The 25,504-nt window shown below is 40.4% G+C and overlaps 1 protein-coding gene across 2 annotated transcripts in view; it reads right to left on the bottom strand.

Moving 5' to 3' along the window:
* Positions 1-3,410: 3,410 nt before the first annotated feature.
* Positions 3,411-25,504, bottom strand: part of BCKDHB (branched chain keto acid dehydrogenase E1 subunit beta) — a 176,997-nt gene continuing 154,903 nt past the window's right edge. For both annotated transcript variants that reach the window (XR_009555305.1, XR_009555307.1), the window contains one exon: positions 3,411-3,427. The gene's annotated coding sequence lies outside the window, so the exon portion shown is untranslated. The remainder of the gene's footprint in view (positions 3,428-25,504) is intronic.

Below are 25,504 nucleotides of genomic sequence, written 5' to 3'. Positions count from 1 at the left end.
ACCCCAAATTACTGCTCTCAGAGTCCTCCTCTCCAAACAGTGTTAGCAACTGCTGGTGATGCCCTGCTAGGGCCAGACTCCAGTGGGCTGGCAGGATGGGTTTGGTGCCCAGGGATGAGGCCTATGGTATGGAGAGGGTGGAGAACTCCCCATGATGAGCACCCTTTACACCCACCTTCACCCTCAGGGCACAGTGGTGGGTCCTCAGCCGAGGAACCCAGTAGCTAAGTGTCTCTGCTCAGCATGAGCAGAGAGATAGGAGGCTTAGAGCACTGAGTCCACCTAACACCCAAACCCCAGCAGGGAAAAGGAATTCACAATCAGGGGGGAATAAATGAATGTACTCTGCTAGTCTGCTTTTAACAAGTTCCCTGCCTCTGTGTGTAACTGGCAGCAGCTGACAGAAAAGGCTGCGCATTTGAGCATATATATATATATATATATATATATATATATATATATATATATATAGCATTCTGATCCCAAAGAGCAGAATGGTAACTCTGTTATTGGCAGCCAGCAGTTCCTGTTAAGCTTGGGTGCACTTCTATTAATATTTCAAAGGCTGGAGAATTTTGCCCCTTGTTTTGTGGCTTTGTAAATCATTTAATTAAGCAGAGATAGTCTGTCTGGAAATATATCCACTCATGAGCCTCCACAAACCTCCATGAATAGCACCAAAGCTCAAGGAATGTTTGTGCTGGTCAGCCTTCCACGAACATCACTTTGTGAACGATGAATCTGCCAAAATTCATTACAAACTTTACTTCCTGAGCCAGTTTGTGCCCATCCTTACATATCTGGGGTGTGTCAGGATATTGGGTGATGTCTTCCGTGCTGAAAAGTCTTTTATCATTGGGAATGATAAGCCACTGAGTGGGGGGAGATTGCATTTAATCAGTTTCTAATTCCAGCACACTCTTCTTCTTTCCTGGGATTTTCCAATGTCATTGCTGTACCCAGATGCCCTTGTGAAACTCCCCAACTTTCAGATCCCCTAGCATTTAGACTATAAAAATGGGTGGCTATTAAAATAACTAAGTTCAAAGAGGGGGATTTACATCCAAGGAAGTCCCAGCTGGAAGAAGATGCAGGGTCCTCTTACTTGTCTATATTAGTGTGTGGAGCAAAGGTAAAAACAATAGCAACTTTGTACCCACCATTATTTTTTAAATATAAGCACATTTCTTTTAGGGTGTTTTTACACTGGCAGTTTGCAACTCTTTATCACCGCGTTGGAAACATTACCTAACGTTCTCACAACTGTTTTGCATCGTTGCTGCCCTAAGCATCTACATTTGTTTCAGTGAGATGAGTTTCCGAGCTGCTGCTGCAACATTTTTCTCCGCACTAGTTTTGATCTGGTCTTTTCTCTACAGGCGTTTCAAACTTGTATTGTAGAAGTTTTCATGCATTTTAAAAGACTCCTCCAAAAGCCACCACAAGGTGCAGTAATTTGCATGAGAACTGACAGCACTTGAAATTTTTACATATCATTGCTTGCCTCATCTAATAATTTAAATTTGTATTTTTTTTGCAGTGTTGACATGATTTCCAAGCAATCGTATACAGTAAGCACTGGTATTCCAGCTGCCTTCGGATCAGAGACCCTCCCCCCATGGAAACGCTTAAATGTAAAAGGAAAATAATTAAAGTGGAACAGTGGCAGACAATTTGAAGACTCTAAAACTCTGGATCAAACTGAATGTAAAAATACCCTTAGTTGTAAGGAAGATACATGTTTCAAACTGCCTCTTCGCTCCAGAGATAGAAGCAGGAAGCTAGGTGGAGTTAGTTCTCTTCATATGCATCCATAGCTGTGTGGGAGGCATTTCCCACCTCATGACTATATTTTCTGATGGAGTCCTAGCAAGTTCTACATAATTAGCACTTCTATGGTGACCAGGGCACTATATTTACCAGGAGAAATATGGGAGAATTGCAAGGGGGAAAGGCCTCTGCATGACTCTGGTTGTGACTGAAGTAAACTCTTAAGTTGTTAAGTCCTTCCAACTTTCCAGCCCCCACCCCCGACTGCTAATCACATCCATATTTGATGTTGTTAAGTCTGGTACATGCATTCTCTGAATGTGTAGGGAGAGAGAGCAGGTTCAAGTACACTGGCCCTGTGCCCTTCTCCACACAATTGCTTGGTCATCTGTACAGGCAATCATGAAAAGAAAATAGTTGTACATACCACCACCACCCCATGATCAGGAGTGCTGTTTTCCAAACATTGTTGATCACTGGGAAGCAAAAGTCACTTCCTCCACAGTAGTGAACATTAGATAATCTCTTTGGGAGATTAACGGAAGAAGAGGAGTTGGTTTATACGCTGTCCTTCAGTACCCAAAGGAGCTTACTATCACATTCCCTTCCTCTCCCAACAACAGATACCTGTGAGTTGGTGGAGCTGAAAGAGCTCTGAGAGAACTGTGACTGACCCAGCAGGCTACATGTGGAAAATTGGGGAATCAAATCCAGTTCTCCATATTAGAGTCTGCTGCTCTTAATCACTATGCCATTTGCTCATTCACAGTTTTGATACTGAAGTTAGGAAAACAATTCTCCTTCACCCTAACTGGAGTGACATTAAGGTTCCTCCCTCCCCCACTCCCTTCTTCATCCTGTAGCATAACCCAGCAAATTTGCTTTTCTATTCTTCTCCTGGAATTTAGTTTTATGGTGAATTTGCTGTCAGCTTTGGGTATATTTTGGCATCGATTGATGAGGTGGAACTGTTGATAGAGATAGATTATCATACCTTCTGCAAAAGGGGGTGGATTCGATGGCCTTTGGATTTCTTACAACTCGGTTAGGTTAGATTTGTGGCTTAGCTGGATTCTTGATGACTTAAAATATTCTACAACAGTATATGAGTATTTCCAATAGTAACTACCAGCTTTATTTTATCTTCTCTTCATTTTTTATGTACATCATTGTTACACATCATTGATGAAGATGGCTGTTCCCAACAGGTGGTATTTACTATCATATTCCCACTAGTTACAATGGTGCAGTGTCCTAGATAGCCTTGAGATACCACAAATTCTTATATTGTTCTCCCACATAATTTTCAATCCTCTTCCTACATTCTTAATTCCCACAGTGGCAGCTCATAGGATCAGGCAATATGTCAACAAGTTATGCTTTTACATTACAAGGGAAGCTCTTTTTACACTAATCTAACATAAGCAGGTATAACAGCTGTTTCCAACCATCCTAACGCACAGGGCACTTAGTAAACAGTATTTAAACATCTGGTTTACTGTTTTACAAAATCTCCCATGGAACATTTCCATATTCCACATAATTATTGAGCCAGTGAATAATCTTTTCACAGAATGATTCTGATGGTATAGTATTCCTCTGTGGAAAACCAAATCTAGCCTATGATAACTTATCTCAATTGAAAACTTTTCTGTTCTGTTGTATTTAGAGTTGTTCATTTATTTGCTTTGCTTCCTCCCCACCCATCCCCCCGTGCCCCTCCTAACACTGAAGAACTATCTGGCTGCAGGCTTTACAGCAACGCCCGACAGCGGGTGGGCTTCTTTCACCTCAAAGAGGCAAACAGGGTGAGATGTCCAAGATGAAGGACTCCTTAAGCTTTCAACTGATGACTTTTAGCTAGCCTCATACTTTGATAAGTATCATGGGGTAAGGAGTTTCACAGCTTCTGGAAAACTACCAAAAAGCCTTTCCATGTGAGGGTGCTATTTAGTGTATGGTCTAAATAGCACCCTATTGGTCCAAATAGCAGTCTCACATGGAAAAGCTTCTTGGTGGTTTTCCAGAACTGTGGAACTCCTTTCCCTTATCAAAGTCCAATTCCATTTTGGGGGGAAGAACAAGATCTTTTTGGTCTGTTTTTAATTATTTATATATAGTCAGTGAGGTTTGTCTTATTTTCATGGTCCAACCTGTGACATGTCATCTTTGAACTGTTCTTAGCCAAAAGGAAGAAGAGAAAATGAAGAGTTAGTATTGACCAAAAGTTATATTTTTCTTTTGGTACAAATATAATCTTTCCCCACTGTCACCAGGCTTCTCAAGACATTTTATTTTTGCATAAGAAAGCTTGGCTAGAAAATCACACAAGAAAGGTTTTATATGGATGGTATCTAATTAACTTGTAGCCCTAAAGACAACAGAAAGTTGTCCCACAGCCTGCTTTATGTCTCCCTAGAAACCCATTGGAGTCTGTAAATGTGAAGCCATCTATTTCATTTGATGATATGATAGAAAACATTTGGTTTTCTGACTTTTGGGTAACTGATAAACTAAAGTCACAAACATGTATTATTGTCCTTGAAAGTATCTCTACAATGCCCATGTTCCACATTCTCCACCCTGGGTGGAACTGTCAGCTGATGTATTTGAAAGCATACACTATATAATATATGATAATGCTATATTATTACAGTACTTACTATATAGAGCCATACAATCAAATTACAAATGTATTCATTCATGCCACAGAACATTATGCCCACATCTTTCCATGCTTGAAGTGATCTGGATGTGGGGAAAAGAAGACAGAATATGAATGTTGTGTTTTTCAATTGATATTTACCAGCATAAACTTTCTGAGGCATTTGAACCAAACTGAGAAAAGTACTTTCTTCATATTTTGTATTATTGGATGAATGCTAAAATAAGCTCAAATCCATCCCACCATAGAATTCAGCATCTTGAAATTCTCAAGTTCAGAACAGAAGAACCATGCACAAAGCAGAGCAGTAGGATGAACAAGAATTTTAAAAATGTATTGATACTTCTACCTCAACATTTTCAGCTCTGTGGACAGCTTTCAGAGGGTCAAGTTTCCTCCAAGCACAATGAACAGGTAGGAAAATATCTGATCTTTTCAAGGGATCAGCAAGAAAGAAAAAAAAAGTCCAAACTAGGGATGGGCATGAACTGAACCATGAAGCAAAATTCATCACAAATTTTGCCCTGTTCATAGTTTGCGAACCAAAGTTCATGACAGGACTACCCTCATGACCTTTCATGAACTTTTAAAGCAGTTTGTGATGGTTTGTGTTGATTAATGAATAAAGCAGAAAGCAGGGGGTTAAACAGACTTTCTGTTCCTTTAAACCCCTGCTTTCTGTTCCCCGCAAAAGCCACACAAAAAAAGCTGAGCAGTGGGGAGCACAGCCCCACCACTCAGCTGTTTTTCAGGCTTTCTTGTGCAATCTCTTTAAATGCACACAGTACTCCAGGTGTGGCCTGACTATATTTGATAATTTGATTTTTGATAAAATCAAATTAGATTTTTGATAAAATCAAATTAGCCTCTTTTTTGCCATTTCATCATGCTGACTGTATTTAGCTTACAGTCCACCTATACACCAAAAGCTTGTTCACACACAGTACTACCCAGAAGTGTATCCCCCATTCTCTTTTTTTTTACCCAGATGTAGAATTCCATACTTATCCTTGTTGAATTGTATCTTGTTCACATCCATACACTTTTCATATCTCACTGAATTCTATCTCTATCTTCTGGGGTGTTAACTACTAGGGATGGGCAAAAACAGGGAAAATGGAGGTTCATCCCAGTTCATGACTTATGGGGTCTCATGGACCACAGACCTTCATGAAACTTCCTGTTTACCGAACTGGTTCATCTTGTGAGGATCATGATGCAGTAGAGGGGGCCCCCTATGGGCTAGAGATAAAAAACTCACAGCAAATCTCTAGCTGACTACCTGCCCTCCAAATTTGATGAGGATTGGATTTTGGGGGGCTCCGTTACAGCCCCCCAAAAAGAGGAGGGTGTCAGGATGCCTGATACAGAGAAGGCAGCATGTTCCTGTTGTATATTTTTGGTATATTATTTGTCCCCAATATGACATGTCACCTGCCTTCTTGGATTTCCAAATGGATCAGTGAGCCTGCATTGCAAGCAATCATTTCAATAGCTTTTTAAACAGGGATGTTTTCCATGATATACTTGAAATTTGGCAGGAATGATCCCTTGAGTGGAATGATCCCTTGTTTAGAATTATATTTCAATTTAATAGAAAGGAAAGTTACAGCCAGAAATGAATCTGATACAGTATGTGATGAAGGAAGCTTTGACTCTCAAATACTTAAACCTGATTGGTCCCTAAGGTGCTACTGGATTTGCATCTAGCCAGGAATGTGATTCTCCATGTTTTGGAATCTATTGAAACAAATAAAAAACCAAACAGAATAGCTAAAACTAGTCACTGTTGCAAATAATTGAAACAAAAATGAAACTGAAATGTATGTTAAACAAAAGAGGAGAGACCTGCCTAAAGCTAACTATGAGCTTCATGAGTAATTGGAGATGGAATTCTGAGTTTTCTGCAATGTAACACTAAGCCTTATTCCACTTCATTTTTTCCCTATCCTCATAGAGGCTTGGAGTGTTTTTCCTTCTGCAATCCCCTAGGGCAGGGGTGGCCAACAGTAGCTCTCCAGATGTTTTTTGCCTACAACTCTCATCAGCCCCAGCCAGCATGGCCAATGGCTGGGACTGATGGGAGATGTAGGCAAAAAACATCTGGAGAGCTACCGTTGGCCACCCCTGCCCTAGGGTGACATAAGAAAGGATGGAAATAGGTTATAGTTTTTTTAAAAAAAACAGAAAATAAAACAAAGTCAAGTGACACACATTGTTGCATATTCCCCATTTCCCTGAGGGGTAAGAAGACCCATTGGGTTTGGTTTCTTTTGGATTAAAAGAGTACTGTTGTGACTTTGCAATATCTTCTTTATCTACAAATACACAACTGGATTTGTATATTAGAAAGTAAGGGAAGAAGATTCACTACTGTACATCCAGACCTCAGAGACAGAGAGAGACGAATCCTCCACTACAAAGTGTACTACAACATCCAAACACAGCTACTTCTTGGTTTGCTGCTGCCTTTGAGTCTCAAATAGAGTTGTGAATGGGCCTAGAGTAGGAATAGGCATGAAGCAAAGCATGAATCATGATTTGTGCCTAAAATTGCTGATTTGTAGTTCGTCCCAAATTGGTTCGAATACTCACGCTATGCACAACTTGCAAAATGAAGTGGCTTATTTGGGGGACATTTCATCTGTGTCGTTATTGGCAGGGAATCCTCCTTGCATGTTACAATGTGTCCGGTGTGATGATGTCACTCAAAAGTGACATTGTCATACCAGGTATGTTGTTCCAGCAAACACGCCCAGCACAATAACATCACTTCTGGGTGACATCATTACGCCAGGCATGTCACAGTCATGCTGGTGCTTTCTAGCCCTCTTGGGAGCCATTCCACACCTTTCCAAACCAAACAAAGCAACAAACCATGATTCATTCAGAAAATTAAAAAACAAAATGAACCGAACCACCAAATCAGGCAAACCAATGAACCACAAAATGAAATGAACCACCATTTTTATGTTCTGTGCTCATCCCATAGCCAGATGAAAAATGCCCTTCCCTTTATTAGAGAATATTAGACCACCTATTAAAGGGAAAGGACTTCTTTTTCTCCAAGAGGTTAACAACTATAGGACTGCCAAATGCTCCTGCTTTTTCACATACATATCCCTGCACCTTTTGTCAACTGGAAAATGGTGTCCCTGACTCTAATATCAAGAGACCATCTCAAACAATTAGCACCCACTGAGGAACATTAGCATATATTTGTCAAAGGTTCTGACTCTCATGAGGCAAGTCTGTGGGCCAAACCTTGGTAATACACTTATTAACAATCATCAGACACCAATTTCATAACAATATTGTGTTGATTTTATTAGTTCCACTCTGAATTCTCTCTCTGACACTTCGATATAATGGATTATGCTTTGTGAAATGGAGGAATGAGTGATGGAAAGTGGCTGGAAGTAATTAGATTTGTGAAGACATTTGAAGTAGGAAAGTGGGTTGGCATGGTACATTAGCACATACAATTAACATTCCATGACAAAGAATATTTTGCATGTCCACAAAATATATCATGCATATTTTCCACTTCCACAAAAAGTCTCTTTTCCAGGCTCTTTCTCTTGGCACTTGATGCAACTTTGTTTCCAGACATGTGCTGTCAATCAGCACACATAGATCATTTTATTACATAAAATCAGAATTTTCTTAGCATGGACTATTTTCTCCACACAAGAACAAATCAGGCAAAGCCAACAGAAGGAACATCTAGCATTCATCCTAAGCACAATGCCAGGTGTAGAACGAACAGAGTTTCCCACACACATACACTGACCTCCCATGATGAACAATAGATGTGCTTAATTTCACAGTAAAAACTTTTGGTAGGACTTAACTGGAGACCTGGTTTATCAGAATAGCCTAAAATGCCCTGGTAAGTGCCGGTATAAGCAACAGCACCTCTGGTAACATGCAGAATGTGTTTTGTCAACACTGAATAAAGACAGCAATAATGCCACCAGGGATTAGGACACAGTGCTTTTGTGTTAACAAGAATGGCTTTGAGGATAATTTTAGCCCTGGCGCTGCTCATTATATAAATTCACCATTGATTGGGAAAGACTCAAGTACACTATGCCAGATTTCAGTATACTTATGCCTGCCATTTCTCTAAGAATGTGTTTTTGAGAGCTTGGAAGTCAAGCCAAGGTACACATTTTATTGCCTCTCTATTGCTCAGATCTTCATAAGCTGAACTCAGAGAACAAGTGTGGCAGGTCCCCTGCTGAATCCATTAGGGATATGATGTGCTTTGTCCCCCCACCCTTCTGTCCTGGCAATTTCTCCTTCAGTAGTTATTTTGGCAACTTAATGGAGCAGAGCAATAATGTTTCCAAACAACCTCTTGGTATCCCCACATTAAATTTGAATTTTCAAATATTTCTCCAATTGTCTTTCCATACCCCTGTTTAATAATTTCCCTACATTAAGTGATGGCAGCTACTCTGTAGTTTCACTCTTTATTGTGTTCCTAAGCCTTCAGAAACAATCCATTTATTCTGGCAAAATCCAGGGGGAAGCCTCTGAATTGAGTCAACTTGTGAAAATATCTATGAAAATGTCTTCTATTTCAGATTCTACTTCCTTCCACTTTCTTCTATGTTTTCTCTGGCCTGAGGATCCTGTCAAATTTACAGGCAAGTTATTTCTTCTATTATCCACATTCTCCATCTCTCATCATGGAAGGCCAATTCAAATATTCAGGAAAACATATGGTATAGTCCTCCTGGGAGCGTACCACTTTAGAATGCAGTTAAGAGATGACAGGTCGAAAATGCTTTGAAAACTACTAAACTAGCCTTTTCCAGGTTTTTGGAGCCTTTGTGCACGTATTCTGAACAGGTAGGCTACCAGGAGTGATTGTATGCTTTCCCTCAGCATTCTTCACAAACAGTGATGTCAGCTTTTCCTACAAGCTTTTTCTTATATTTATTTATTTATTTCATTTTATTTATAACCCACTCTCCCCAAAACGGGCTCTGAGATTCATGCAAGTGATATGATTTAAGCAACTTTAAAAATTTTCTTAAAATGAGTAAGAATGTAAAGGTAACTTATACTAAGTCAGACTATTGCTCTATCAAACGCCTCATTGTCTACAATGACTGGTAGACATGGGACAAGCAAGGTTTTTCCCATCTCCTGTTGCCTGAAATCCCTTCATAGAATCATCACAGAATCATAGAGTTGGAAGGGACCTCTAGGGTCATCCAGTCCAACCCCCTGCACAATGCAGGAAAATCACAAATGCCTCCCCCTAAATTGACAGGATCTTCATTGCTAACAGATGGCCATCTAGCCTCTGTTTAAAAACCTCCAAGGAAGGGGAGCTCACCATCTCCTGAGAAAGCCTGTTCCATTGAGGAATTGCTCTAATGGTCAGGAAGTTCTTCCTAATGTTGAGCTGGAAACTCTTTTGATTTAATTTCAACCCATTGGTTCTGGTCCTACCTTCCAGGGCCACAGAAAACAATTAATAATAATATAATAATAATAAATTTTATTTGTATCCCGCCCTCCCCGCCTAGGCGGCTCAGGGCAGCTAACAACCTTTTATACATGTACAATAATAGATAAAAACTTTAAATTTAACAATAAAAGCATTTAAACATTATAAAAACCAGTTAATAATTAAGAATACATAATTTAAGTTAATTTAAGTTAATCTGGCAGCAGTGGTGGCATTCTGACGCTGGTCTGCCAGTTTAATAATTCCATGATAATGTAGGTCCTTGAGACAGGACCATGCTGGCGGGTCCTTAGTTCACAGTAATTCAGCAGCTGGTGTATGCTCGTTTGAAGAGGACAGTTTTGCAGGCCCTGGGGAACTGATCAAGGTTCCACAGGGCCCGCACCTCCTCCGGAAGCTGATTCCACAAGGCAGGGGCCACAGCTGAGAAGGCCCGTGCTCTGGTGTTCTGGAGCTTGACCTCTCTCGGCCCAGGGATAGTCATTTTATTTTTTCCGACTGACCTCAGTGCCCTCTGGGGTTCATATGGGGAGAGACGGTCCCTCAGGTAGGCTGGTCCTCGGCCATATAAGGGTTTAAAGGTAATAACCAACACTTTGTACTGGACTCGGTATGTAATTGGCAGCCAGTGCAGTTCGCGCAGCCCCGGTCGTATGTGCTCCCATTTCGGGAGCCCTAACAGTAGCCTGGCCGCCGCGTTCTGCACTAGCTGCAACTTCCGGGTCCGGCACAAAGGTAGCCCCAAGTAGAGGGCATAACAGTAGTCCAATCTTGAGGTGACCGTTGCATGGATCACTGTTGCGAGGTCGCGACGCTCCAGGAAAGGGGCCAACTGCCTTGCCCGCTTCAGATGGAAGAATGCTGACTTGGTAGTGGCTGCTATCTGGGCCTCCATTGATAATGAAGGCTCCAGTAAAACACCCAGACTCTTTACCTGGCGCGCTAGTTTCAATGGCGCCATTTCCACACCATCCTCTAGATGACAGCACTTCAAGTACTTGAAGATGGTGATCATATCACCTCTCTGCCGCCTTCTCTCCAGGCTAAACATCCCCAGCTCCTTCAACCTTTCCTCATAGGACTTGGTCTCCAGACCCTCACCATCTTCGTCGCCCTCCTCTGGAGCCGTTCCAGCTTCTCTATATCCTTCTTAAAATGTGGTGCCAAAAACTGAACACAATACTCCAAGTGAGGTCTTACCAGAGCAAAGTGATACCATCACATCATGTGATCTGGACACTATACTTCTGTTGATACAGCCCAAAAGCGCATTTTCCTTTTTAGCCACCACATCACATTGTTGACTCATGGTCGCGTATGATCCACTAAGACCCCTAGATCCTCTTCGCATATACTACTGCTAAGACAAGTCTCCCTCATCCTATAACCATGCATTGGATTTTTCCTACCGAAATTCAGAACTTTACATTTATCCCTGTTAAAATTCATTTTATTGATTTTAGCCCAGTTTTCCAGCCCGTCAAGGTCATTCTGTATCCTGTTTCTGTCTTATGTGTTTGCAACCCCTCCCAATTTTGTATCATCAGCAAATTTAATAAGCATTCCCTCTATTCCTTCATCCAAATCGTTTATAAAGATGTTGAACAAAACAGGTCCCAGGACTGATTCTTGAGGCACTCCACTTGTCACTCCTCTCCAAGAGGATGAGGAACCATTCACAAGCACTCTTTGGGTGTGATCTGTCAACCAGTTACAGATCCACCTAACGGTAACAGGATCCAAACCACATTTTACCAACTTGTTAACAAAGATAGTATGTGGAACCGTATCAAAAGCCTTACTGAAATCTAGATAAACGACGTCTACAGCATTCTCCTGATCTAGCAAGATAGTCACTTTCTCAAAAGAAGAGATCAGTTTAGTTTGACATAACTTGTTCAGTTTAGTTTGACATAACTTGTTCTTGAGAAACCCCTTAGTAATCACATCCATTTTTTCTAAATGTTCCAGGACCGACTGTTTGATGATTTGTTCTAAAACTTTTCCAGGTATAGACGTCAAGCTGACAGGTCGGTAGTTACCCGGATCCTCTTTTTTCCCCTTCTTGAAGATGGGGACAACATTCACCTGCCTCCAATCCTCCAGCACCTCTCCTGTTCTCCAAGAATTCTCAGAACTAATAGCCAGAGGCTCAGAAATTACATCTGCAAGCTCTTTTAGAACCTATGGATGCAATTCATCTGGCCCTGAGGACTTTGTTTCATTTAAAGAAACTAAGTGTTTATGTACTACCCCATGCTGATCCTAGGTTGGAACTTCATACCCTCCTTATATGTCCTGTTTTTGTCATGTTGAGCACCGTTGCCCTCAGAAGAGAAGACTGAGGAAAAGTAGGAATTGAGCAGTTCCACCCTCTCTTCATTACCTGTTACAATTTCACTTTCTTGCCCTCGCAATGGGCCTACCATGTCCTTGCTCTTTTTCTTACTCTGAACATAAGAAAAGAACCCTTTTTGTTGTTTTTAGCATCTTTGGCTAGCCTAAGCTCATACTAGCTTTAGCTTTCCTAACTTTTTCTCTACTAGCACTGGTGATTTGTTTATATTCAATCTTGGTTATAAGGCCCTCCTTCCAATTCCTAAAGGAGTCTTTTTTTATTTCTCAAGTCTTTAGAGAGCTGTTTATGGAGCCAACTCAGCTTCTTTAGGCTTTTTCTATTTTTTCTTCGCATAGGAATCCTCTGTGATTGCACTTTCAGTATTTCGCTTTTAAGAAACTCCCACCCCTCCTGAACCCCCTTCCTCCTAAGTATTTCTGACCATGGGATTTTACCCAGCATAGTTCTAAGTTTATCAAAGTTTGCCTTTCTGAAGTCCAACCTATAAGTCTGTCTACATATAGCTTTTCCCTTCCCTAAGACTGTAAATTCCAAAATCACATGGTCACTACTGCCCAGGGTGCCCACTATTTCCTCTTCTTTAATCAATTCTTCCTTGTCGGTGAGAATCAAATCCAAAATAGCAGATCCCCTTGTTTCCTTCTTCACTTTCCGGAAAAGGAAGTTGTCAGCAAGACAAGTCAGGAATCTATTTGACTTTTCATTTTTAGCAGAGTTGGACTTCCAATAGATGTCCAGGTAATTGAAATCTCCCATGATCACTTCTCTTGGAAGAACTTTGCAATCTGCTGTAGAAGTATCTCATCCGTCCTCTGCCTGGCTTGGTGGTCTATAGCATACCCCCACAATAATATCACTGTTATTTCTTATTCCTTTCATTTTTACACAGAGACTCTCAACTGAGCTGCCATGCTCAGATTCACATATTTCCTCACAAGTATATACCTCCTTCACATTACGCCTCCGCCCTTTCTCATTTGCCTGTCCCTTTTAAATAAGTTGTACTCCTGAATTCTAATATTCCAGTTGTGAGTGTCATCCCACCAAGTTTCAGTAAGGCCTATTATGTCATAGTCTCCTTCCTGTATTAGGACTTCCAGTTCCTCCTGTTTGTTTCCCATACTCGGCGCATTAGTGTAGAGACATCGGAATCCACGTTTTATGCATCCCAAGGGTTTAGTTTCCATACAAACCTGCAAGTTAACATTACCTAGCATATGCGCCACTCTCTGAAAATCTTTAATGTTCTTATCCCCAGTTTCTGGCATCATAAAAATTATTGGGTATTTTTACACTGGCAGTTTGCGATTCTCTATCACTGCATTGGAAACTCACCTTTTACATTACCTAACGTTCTCACAACTGTTTTGCATTGTTGCTATCCAAAGCATCTACATTTGTTGCAGTGAGATGAGTTTGTTGCAGTGAGATGAGCTGCTGCAACGTTTTTCTCCGCACTAGTTTTGATCTGGTCTTTTCTCTACAGGCATTTCAAACTTGTATTGTAGAAGTTTTCATGCATTTTAAAAGACTCCTCCAAAAGCCACCACAAGATGCAGTAATTTGCATGAGAACTGACAGCACTTGAAATTTTTACATATCATTGCTTGCCTCATCTAATAATTTAAATTTGTATTTTTTTTTTGCAGTGTTGACATGATTTCCAAGCAATCGTATACAGTAAGCACTGGTATTCCAGCTGCCTTCAGATCAGAGACCCCCCCCCCAATGGAAACGCTTAAATGTAAAAGGAAAATAATTAAAGTGGAACAGTGGCAGACAATTTGAAGACTCTAAAGCTCTGGATCAAACTGAATGTAAAAACACCCATTGTCTCGCTCCCCCATACAATTTAGTTTAAAGCCCTCCTTATTAGGTTAGCAAGGCTGTTACCAAACACCCTTTTTCCTACCGCCATAAGGTGCAAACCATCTCCCAATAGAAGACCACCATCTCGAAAGCATAAACCATGGTCCAGAAATCCGAATCTTTCCTGATGACACCATCGACATAGCCAGTCGTTTATTTGAAGTATTCTTCTTTCTCATCCTAAGCCACGGCCTTCAATAGGAAGAACTGACGAGAACACAACCTGTGCACCCAGCTCCTTCACCTTTTCACCCAGAGCCACATAGTTTTTTCTAATACCCCTCACGTGAATCAGCAAGAAATGACAGTAATCCGTGGGCTTGATAAATCTTCCAATCCTTTCTGTCACATGCTGGATGCGTGCACCCGGCAGACAGCAGACCTCTTAGGATGACAAGTCCAGTTGGCACACTTTGAACTCCACCCCTCTGAGCAAGGAGTCTCCAATCACCACCACCTTCCTCTTCCAATATTGGGGAGCAAAAGCTCCAGACTTCTTATCCACAGGATACTGAGAAACTTTCTTCAAGCTTCATGGAGGCTGGGGAAGTGGCCCTTGTTCCAAAGGTTCAGAATCAGTTACTGTAGGGAGATCCTGGAACCTGTTGCTGAGCAGCAGAGGCTCAGAACATCTCCTGATCTTCTTTCTCCTTCAGGTTACATTTTCCCAGGAACCCTCCTCCTATGTTGGGTTCTCTTCTAATTTCTGAGATACCATTTTCTCTCCCTCCTCTTGTCCTTTCAAGAGCGCCTCATGCGTTTTGTCAAGAAAATCTTCACCTTCCTTTATACACTGCAGTGTGGACAAACATGCCCCCAGTCCCTGTATCTTCTCCTCCAGCAAGGCCATTAACTTACACTTGCTGCAAGTGTAATTCATGCTACTCTCAGGTAGAAATACAAACATCCCAGTCTTTACACATCACTGCCTCTGCTCCCTCACCAGCCATACTGCTGCAATCCATTTCAAAATTTTCTTTATCTTCACTTCTTTTTAAATCCCACTACCAACTGCCACTTGAAACTACTTGTGGGCAACTACCCACCTTTCTACAGAACCCCCAGGCTAGACCCCCCAGGCCAAGAGCCCTTTGGCTCTTGCCCGTCGGCTCGCACCAAAGGCTCATGCCTCTGGCAAGGATTAGCCTTGCAAATTAAAGGCTCAAGCCCCCCCCCCACTTCTGACTCAACAGCCAGAGCAGCAGCAGAGGGTGGGACCAGCAATTACCCCCAGGCAAACAAGCTCTCCACACTCAGCAACAGCTACACAAAAGACACACAAAAGCAATCAGAAACCCCTTTCCAGCAGTCACCAAGCACTCACACAGTTCCCTCCCACAGCAACCCTAGATAATGCTCCCCAGCAGTTTTAGAAAAGCAAATCAAGTCTCACTCACCTTACCAGCAGCTCTGTTCTAGATCCAAGCACCTTCTTCTACTGCAGCTGAGCCACTTCTGCCTCTGGCAAGGATTAGCCTTGCAAATTAAAGGCTCAAGCCTCCACCCTGACTCAACAGCCAGAGCAACCACAGAGGGTGGGGCCAGCAACTACCCCCAGGCAAACAAGCTCCCCACACTCAGCCACAGCTTACAAGCAGCTCTGTTCTAGATCCAAGCACCTTCTTCTACTGCAGCTGAGCCACCTTTGAAGAGAAAATACTTGGAACTGATTCTGGGTTTTTTTGTATACAAAGTAAGCATTCTACTCTTTATCTGTAGTCTTTTCTCCACAGTTTTCCCCCTTTGTGTTGGCAACTAAAACTTAATTCCACACACACATCAAAAGATGTTGGGTTTGCCATGATCAATTAAGAGGAGAATCTCTGAATAAACCAGAAATAAACAATACTATATTTCTACTTAGGATTCTCTACTGTGAACAGCTTTGAGCAAACCTATATGTGTACATGTGTTCTATTGGAAGCAAGAATGATACTAACATTAGCCCTTTTTCACAACATGACACAACGTTTATACTGCATAGGTCAATTCCAGTTCATTAACTAGGGCTTAATCCCTGGTAAGTCTTCATAGAGCTGAATCCTCCATGATGAGTATTCAAACACAGAAAAGTTAGGGGTTTCTACAATGAATTAATACATGCAATTTGAACAGAGTTCATAAACCTAGAGAGTAATTAAAGACTGCCAAGTATGATTCTCTCATCAGAAGACAGGGTACTTACTGGAAAGAAGGTCTGTGCTGTCTTTTCAGACTCAAACTTTCCAGTGACATCTTAGGTGGAGTACATAATAAGGTAGGACGAACATCAACAGAATTGTCTTGACAACAGGCTGGAACAAGGCTTGCATTATGAGCTCAGGTTAGGCAGATGGTTTTGATGACCACAACCTCTTCTGTAGTGGCTATGTCTCTGTGAATCTCCTTGCCAAATTTTCACAGGTTATCATTATTTTTATTATTCACCTAGGGATCTGAGGTGTAAAATGTTTGAAAAAAGAATCTCCTTTTAAAGATGGATATTTTGGGGGGGTTGGTTGTTGTGTGTTTTAAAAGTTTTTTTTTTTGGTTTTGTTGTGTGTTATAGACCACCTTGTAGGCATTTAAAACCTTTAAGATCAATAAATCAAAATAATCAAAATAGAGAACTCGATGTTTTGTCAAATTGGACTGGAATGGGTGTTTCATCAAGTTATACTGGGATCTGTTTAGTTTGCTTGGAATGATCCCAAACAATAAAGTTATGGCCTCATTTGAACTCCAAGTCACTGCTGGTTGTGAATCTTATTCTCCCTCCATTATTGGGAAGTACTTCTGAAGGGTAACATGGCACACAGACAGTAACTACTTCCCTGGAAAGCTAATAGTCACAAGGCTTCTAAATATTTTGATTTAGCAAATATATATTTTATGTGCCATTTTGAGAAGTCCATTTACATTAGCCAAGGACTAGTTTTTATGATTGTTGCAAATACAAATCAACCATTTTTACACTCACATTAAACTTGTTTTAGGAAAAGTTCCCTATGTAGTCTCCTTCCCTTGCTTTTCCATTCGGATATTACCACCTTGGATGTACTGTACTATTATGTTTGGATTAAACCCAAACCAATACAAACATTAATGGTTCATTTATCTATTCTTTCCCCTGTCCTTCTCAATGGAAAATCCACTTTGATTTAAACAATATTGAGTTTCTTTTTTCATTAAAGAAAAATAGAGAGTATTCGCAGTGCATAATTGGCATTCCTTGCTTTTCAACATGGGGATCTTTTGGGTGGAAAAGTTAGTAAAAACATTTCTTGTGCTGTATTTGGCAATTCCCATACCTACTTGTGTTTTAATTTAGAATGACACATCTTACCACTTAAAAAGTAAAAAAAGGAAAATTCTGAATCTATTACAAATACCCTGTTTTTAACTCGAAAAAATGCTATACATACAAGAGTTAAACAAAAAAGAGTGGCATAACTTTTGCATTATTGGTTTCCAGTTCAGTTCAGTCTGTTGTGACTTTTTTCCATTACTTAGAACCATCAATTTAATCAGTTGATAAGTATCTCATTTTTTGCAGCCATTCTTGAATAGCTAAAGTTGTTACCTTTTTCCACTGCCTCGCAAACACAAAACCTGTAGATATTCAAATAGCCTAATCCGATTACTAAAATGTGTAACTGTATCAAAGTTAATTACTGCTTTGTTCACAATTAAATTTTCAATTCTAGTTTTCAATTCTAGTTTTCTAGTTATCTAGAAAATTCCCCTTTTTAAAAATGACTGAAGCTGGAAATTCTGAATTTTGTCTAATTCCCTGATTGCTAAAGACAATAGGGAAACCTTGGGAACCAATTTACTTTCATGAGAATCCCAAATAGAAATCAGGTTATTAATGCCCTGTTATTTATTTATTTATTTATTTATTTATTTATTTATTTATTTATTTATTTATTTATTGTTGATTTCTAGTCCGCTCTTTCCCAGGTTGGGCTCAGGGCGGATTACAACACAATAAAACAGTTAAAATCACAACTAAAGACAATTAAATTTAAACAGTTAAAACCATTAAAATGAAATAAAAATAAGGCAGCATCAGTGTACAGATATGTACATCCTTCACAGATTGAAACAAAGGATGCAGTCAGTGCAGGAGGCCAATTAGCTGGTGTGAGGATGCCCGCTGGCCTCAGCCAAAAGCCTGGCGGAACAGCTCTGTTTTACAGGCCCTCCAGAATAGCAGTAAATTTGGTAGGGCCCACATCTCCTTGGGGAGCTGATTCCACCAGGTTGGGGCCAGGACTGAAAAAGCCCTGGCCCTGAGTGTCCTTTGGGCCAGGGATGGTCAGAAGATGTTGACTGGCCGATCATATTGAAGTGCAGAGCAAAAAAAAAGTTAAACATAACAAATGGAGTAGGTCTACCAGACTTTACCAAGCATATATTTCATGACAACTAAGAACATAACCTGTAAGGTGTGTGAAATTGCCATACATTTATAAATAGCCACCAAAAAACTGTGATGCAGAAGCTATTTAAGTGAACAAGGTAGCAGCCATCAGGAGCTTGGGAACATTCTTTAAGGGTGGAGGAACTAGAGGACCCCCCCCCAAAAAAGGGGGGGGAAGGAATAAAATTAGTCACCATAGAACAAACCAACATACATGTGATACCATGGGACTGTTTTGTGTGGAAAAGGTCTTAATTTCAGTCCTTGACATCTCTGGTTATATGGACTCTCTCAGGAAGCATCTGTTGGACTGTCTGGGAGCCTGGCAATCTGCTGTTATTTAACAAAAAACACTGTAGCACAGATGCTAGACCAATGATCTGAATTGTTGCAAGACAGCTTCCTATGTGCTACAGCCACAGAGTCATTTCACATGATCATTTCATGACCACAGTCATAATTTTAACAAAGTGGATCAATAATAGGAAGGGAAGATAGATGGTGCAAGTTAAGACCTTTCAGAAGATCCTCATCTACAACAAACATCAAACGTTAGGAAAGAGATTGTGTGAATTGATCTTTGCAGCAGCAATACACTAAATAAACAGAGTCTCTTTTTGTCATAGAGAAGCATAGAGTTGGAAGGGATCTCCAGGGTCATCTAGTCCAACCCCCTGCACAATGCAGGAAACTCACAAATACCTCCCCCTAAATTCACAGGTACCCAGCTTGCTAGGGGGAAAGTGCAGATTACTGGGGAAGGCGATGGCAAACCACCCCTTAAAAAGTCTGCCATGAAAACATCATGATGCGACATCACCCCAGAGTCGGAAACGACTGGTGCTTGCACAGGGGGACTACCTTTACCTTTTTAAATTCACAGGATTTTCATTGCTGTCAGATGGCCATTTAGCCTCTGTTTAAAACATCATAGGATGTGCTTGTGTATATTTGTGTTTGTCCTGGGCACCCACCCTCATCCCAGTCCCCAGTATATAAATTGGGTGAGTCATCTATAAAGCCTGTGAGTAATGAACATGAAGACCAAAGTGGCACAGTGTGGAATAGAAACTTACCCTAGCAGTAAGTGATATATTAAGGTTTTTTATTCATCTGTGAAAGTATGATATTAAAGCACTGCTTAGTTTTTGTGTAGAGACCAAAATGAGGGGGCTTCCCCCTCTAAAAGGTCTCTATATCATTTCTTTCACTTCACTCTTTTTTAAGTCTCTCTTTTCTACTCTTTTTTAGTAAGAATATTACATGTCATATTGGATAATGTATTCATTCGTTAACCTTCCAGAAGAGAAAATAAACTAGCTGGAACAGGAGGAATAAAGAAATTTTGATTTGCAGCAGGGAATGAACCATCTCACAAATGCCAAATTTCTGCCATCAAGCCAAATGACAACTATGTGAATTCTTCAGCTATGAGTTGACACCAAAATGTGTGTTCAAGCATATGTTGTGTGTCCTTTGTATTCTACATAAATACAGTTCATCACATAGACATAAACAAGTCTGATTTAAAATCTGAAGCATCTTTGCCTCTAACCACTTTCCATTATACAACTGGGGACTTACCACCAGCAGCCTGCTTCAAAATAAATGTGAGATAAGACACTTTGAAGTAATAGCATCTGCCTTTCTACTCATGAAGGTGAAATGACTGGATCCATCTATTTTGTCCTAATCATTAGACTGGGTAGGAGACATGGTTTCCCATGATGAATAACTGTGAAAGTTGATGGGTAGTGGCAAATTTTATACTTCTTCATAAAGTAACATCTAAGATAAGATACTACTGAAGTCATATTAGATTAGAAATCCTTAGAAATCCAGTATAATACTTCCATGAAGTAAATGCTCTTTCATTGAAGTCTTACAATGAAAAGCTCTTTTATGACTTTTTAGTCCATATCTTTTTAGGGCTGCCAAGTTCAATTCAAGAAATATCTGGGGACTTTGGGGGTGGAGCCAGGAGACATTGGAGTGGAACCAAGAGTGAGGTTGTGACAAGCATAACTAAACTCCAAAGGGAGTTCTGGCCATCACATTTAAAGGGACTGCACACCTTTTAAATGCCTTCCCTCTACTGGAAATAATGGAAGGATAGGGGCACCTTCTTTTGGGGATCATAGAACTGGACTCTCTGGTTCAATCCTTTTGAAACTTGGAGGGTATTTTGGGGAGAGGCACTGGATGCTATGCTAAAGATTTGGTGCCTCTATCTCAAAAAGTAGTCCCCCGAGCTCCAGATACCCTTGGATCAATTCTCCATTATACTCTGTGGGAATCAGTCTCCATAGGGAAGAATGGAATGCCCAGCAGACATTTCCCTCCTCCCCCACTTTCTCATGACCCTGAGGCGGGGGGAGGACCTCCAAACCGGGGGATGTCTTGCCCCCACCTGGGGATTGGCAATCCTATATCTTTCCCTTCATTCCTCCATAAACCTGTCTACCACAGGCCAGCCATAATTCATTCTATGTCGAGCTGCCTAATGATTGTTCTGAAAAATACACTAGCCTGTCTCCCATCAGGGATGATCAATTGGAATAAATTACATCAGTCTTGCAGTATCTGTTAGTTAGTGTGTCCTCATCTTCTAGTTATTTGTTTATTTAAATGTTCATATCCCACCTGGCTACCTCCTCCTCTCCCATACTGATTCCAGGTGCTAGTTTATAACCATAAATCTATTAAACATGGAACCTGCATAATTCAGTTGAAGGCCTTAATCACATGAATTTGTAAGAAAATCGTGTTTCAGTTAGTGGAACTTTCATCCCAAGGAAATACAGTTATGTTATCAGGATGATAATAAATGAATCATTTGTATCATAGGATGAGGTAACTGAAGTCTCCTAGTCATATTCAGTGGCATGTCATGCAGTCCTTTAAGAAAGTATTTCTTTGCAAATAAAAGAAGTAACAAATACAAAGGGGAAGAATCCAGCTACAAATATTCTTTCAATTGGAGTGATCAAGCAGAGGTGGTTCTTCACTGGTCAGCTATGGTACAACTCCCATCATTCATAGGTATCATTAGAAAAGTGGTTCCAGCTGATATTGGTAACAATTCACAGTTCTCTTTTAGTTACAGTTTCAATTTTTCAGGATGCTGAGTTATTTTTTCTGCTCTTGTGGAATAGACATGCAATGTCTGTGCTATTGATGGGTTTTGCACTAGAACTTTTTTGGAACCCTCCTGTTGTGTTACCACTGAACAGTACAGCAAGAGCCACTGCAGTTGGCTTTTAGTGCTATTTCAGTGTGTGTGATTTTTTTACAGGAGAGATTCGAATATGTGAAGAAAGGCTTGGAGTTTCTGCCTGAAATTATAGGGAGGGTGTTCCACAATGTGCCTCTTGGGAACTGGATGCAGGTTCACAGATCTTGCCCTTAATAAAAATGTGGGGATGGGGGAATAATGATATGATACCACAAAGTAATAGTGCAAACTCTCTCATGTTTTTATAAGAAATATTGGAGGTATATCTCCATTGATATCAGTGAACATGAGGATCAGGATAGAATCATTGTCATAACAGAATCACCCCACAAGAATGTGAAAATCTGGGAGGTGAACCATTTCAGTGACACAATATTCATCTATGTATGTGTGGCAGGATTCCTTTTGGGTTGGGTCTCTTTATGAAATTGACAACAAGAGTTCTAAGCTCTAAGCATCTTAAGCATTCATATTTCTCTCAGTCAACAGTATAAATTGAGAATCTAGGTCAGCAGAGTAGACAGAAACTAGGGTAAAGTTGAAGAGTCTTTTGAGGACAGAAATCTCCTTATATGGTGTTGGGAGGAAGTAAGATAACTTGCCATCTGGATCTACTATCTGCAGTACTAGAATTCATAACATTAGATGAACTAGAGATAAGTGATAAAGTTTTCCTTTAAAAGCCCTGGGTTTTTGAACAGAAGCTGCTGGTCTGCACCAGAGGCTGCCTCTGTGCTCATCATGCAAAGCTAATTGTGACAGACTCTGGGCTGGCCTGCATGAGAGACAGTCTCTCTGCTGGTCAACCCAAGAAATTAACAGCCTTTGTTGATTTCAAGCCATCTCCTGTTTGAGGCCTCAAACATAGCATAAATGCTCAAACTTAGAATATAGCGCATAGCTCTACTAGAGACTTAGGACTTAGATTTTAAATGGGAAAAGTAACTAATAGGGCAAAGTCCCTGTTGGGACATATTTTTCAGTATGCTTTCTGCTTGATTGTATAAATATGCTTTATGCTTGATTGAATTCTAACTGTGTAACTGTTTTCTGAAAGTTATCTAAACTTTTGCTTTTCTATCCATATATATTAAGCCTTCTGTCTGAAGGACAAATGTGGAGTCTAATAAACCTATCTGTTATTAAATGTGTATATACTCTGGTTTCTCTTCAGATCGCATTAAATGTGTATTAGCCTTCTGATAACTGCAGGTTGTTTTGGTTTCTAGGGCTGGTTTTGGGTTTGTGTTGTGTTGGGGGTACAAAATAAATCCCACAACAGCATGGATCCTCTGTTATAAGTCCACAAACAGCTTGTTGTGGAACAGCACTGTCTGATCTGTAGAGAATGTAGATTCAACCCATATTTGGGCAGCTGAATGCAATCCTGATCTAATATAGTTAGAAGTTGAGGATGTGTTCCGGGAAAAGGGGGTAGCTTTCCACCATGATACTGTTAAAATGAATCTGTTCAGTGTGTTGTTCATTTTGGTCACTAAGATGTCTCCATTGGACATGAGGTGTACAGCCTGAACTGATTTTCCCTATAGCCAACCAACAGTGCTGAGTTGTCTGCACCTGAAACTGCTTTAGAAAACAGCAGTGTAGACTAGACTGTATACACACAGAGCTGGAAGCAGTTTCCGCAGCTTTTTCTAGATGCTGTGATCACTAGAATCACTATGGCCATATCCATGTGCTACCTAGTTCACACCCACTTTCTCCATGTGAATGCGTGCCCAGTTATGCTTTGCTCTGATGGAAAGGGGAAGTGACTGTGAGAACCAACACTGTGAGCAAATTCAGACCCCAAAATAAGCAACTTGCAGACATAGCCATGGATCCAAATCAAATAACAACAAGTGCAAAGAAACTAGCCTAGCTAAAAATATTCTGTCTAGGTACTGTGGGCCAAGCTGCTAGGACATGCCATATTACTAGAAATAAATCTGAATATCAAACATGCTCAAACCCTTTTTGGGAATTGTTAGCCTTATAATGCCAGGGAATGGGTTTGGATAGATTCTTCAGCCAACACCAGCTTTTGCTCCTGTGTATTCTGGCATCAGGTCACAAGCTAGAAATTACAAAATCATAAAGGCTGGAGACAAAATATACTTCACTTCCTTGCATAAAACCACTGGGGATAAGAAAAACTATTTAAAAGACATCTGAAGAAAAATGGTTATTAATCTGAATTTAGGATACTTTTTATGAAGAATGTCAAGGAATTAATGCAGCTGGATGATTCAAGATGTGAAAACTGTTTTTCTAAAGGGTCACTAACCCAGCTAGCCCTTCATTTATCCAAATAGCCAAGAGTGCCTAGCAGGTTGAAAAGTGTGATGTCCAGTTTTGAATATAAATATCAGAGCCATGACAACATTGCCATGCACTAGTAAAATGAGTTCACCCTGTACATATATGCTCTGTAAGCCAACAGAAAATGCATTGGGTAAGAATGAATTGCTAGAAGCAGGACTTTTTTTGTAGCAGGAACTCCTTTGCATATTAGGCAACACACCCCTGATGCAGCCAATCTTCCAACAGCTTACAGGGCTCTTAGTACAGGGCCTACTGAAAGCTCCAGGAGGATTGGCTAAATAAGGGGTGTGGCCTAATATGCAAAGGAGTTCCTGTTACAAAAAAAAGCCATGGCTAGAAGTAAAGAAGGACCCCAAGGTATTAATATTTTGCATTGAAGAGGAATATGTTGATTCTCAAAACCTCAAAAGCTGAGGGCCTTCATGTATCCATCCTGTCAGGAAAAAATAATATGTGAGTTTAAGCCCTCAGTTATCTGCTAACACAGGCCTTGACAAATTTTCTTTGGTTCTAGGAGCTAGCCCAAAAAATTAGTTCACTGGACTAATTTGTTATCCTTTAGGGTTTCATATCAATGATCATATTTTCTAATAAGTGCTACCCCAAAGCCTAATCCTAAACTCTTCATACTTTCTCATAAATTTATTAAAGCTATGTCAGTATTGTATTATATAAAAATATAGGAATAATCCTGCTTATCATCATCAAAAAGATAACTTCTGACTCTAGCCTAAACTATGCCCAATTTTTCACAATTACGTTATTGTTTTCAAAAACTTCATTTAATTGATTGAATTTAATTAATTGAATATTAGAGACATTTATTTGGTTTAATTATTAGAGACCATAAATTAAATATTAGAGACAGTATTGAAGGCAGTGGGTTAAGAAATAAATATATCTACCATCATACACAGTATAGCATAATTATTGTGACCTCACTGAGTCATGTTTAATTGAGTAGTAAGTTGCAGTGCTGCAGTCCAAGCTCTGCTCATGACTTGAGTTCGGTCCTGGCAGAAGCTGGGTTCAGGTAGCCGTTTCGGGGTTGACTCAACCTTCTATCCTTCTGAGGTTGGTAAAACGAGTACCCAGCTTGCTGGGGGTAATGTGTAGATGACTGGGGAAGACAATGGCAAACCATCCCATAACAAAAAGTCTGCCAAGAAAATGTCACGTGGCTGTATCTGCTTGCCCCACCCATCCTCATCTAGCTTTCCTCCTACTGAGATTTAAACACACACACATCTTCCAAAACATGAGTAGTTTCCAAGCTTCTTGTAAGTCTGCCAAGATTTAAAGCTTCAGGGCAGCTGTTGGCTTGCAGGGAGGAGAGCCTGCAAAACTGGAGGATCCCCCATCAGGACCTGGGGGCTGGCAAACCTACT

Source organism: Heteronotia binoei, chromosome 1 (genome assembly GCF_032191835.1).
Source record: "Heteronotia binoei isolate CCM8104 ecotype False Entrance Well chromosome 1, APGP_CSIRO_Hbin_v1, whole genome shotgun sequence".
Taxonomy (NCBI): Eukaryota; Metazoa; Chordata; class Lepidosauria; order Squamata; family Gekkonidae; genus Heteronotia; species Heteronotia binoei.
Note: the sequence above shows the minus strand (reverse complement) of the source record. Positions and strands in the feature narration are given on the sequence as shown.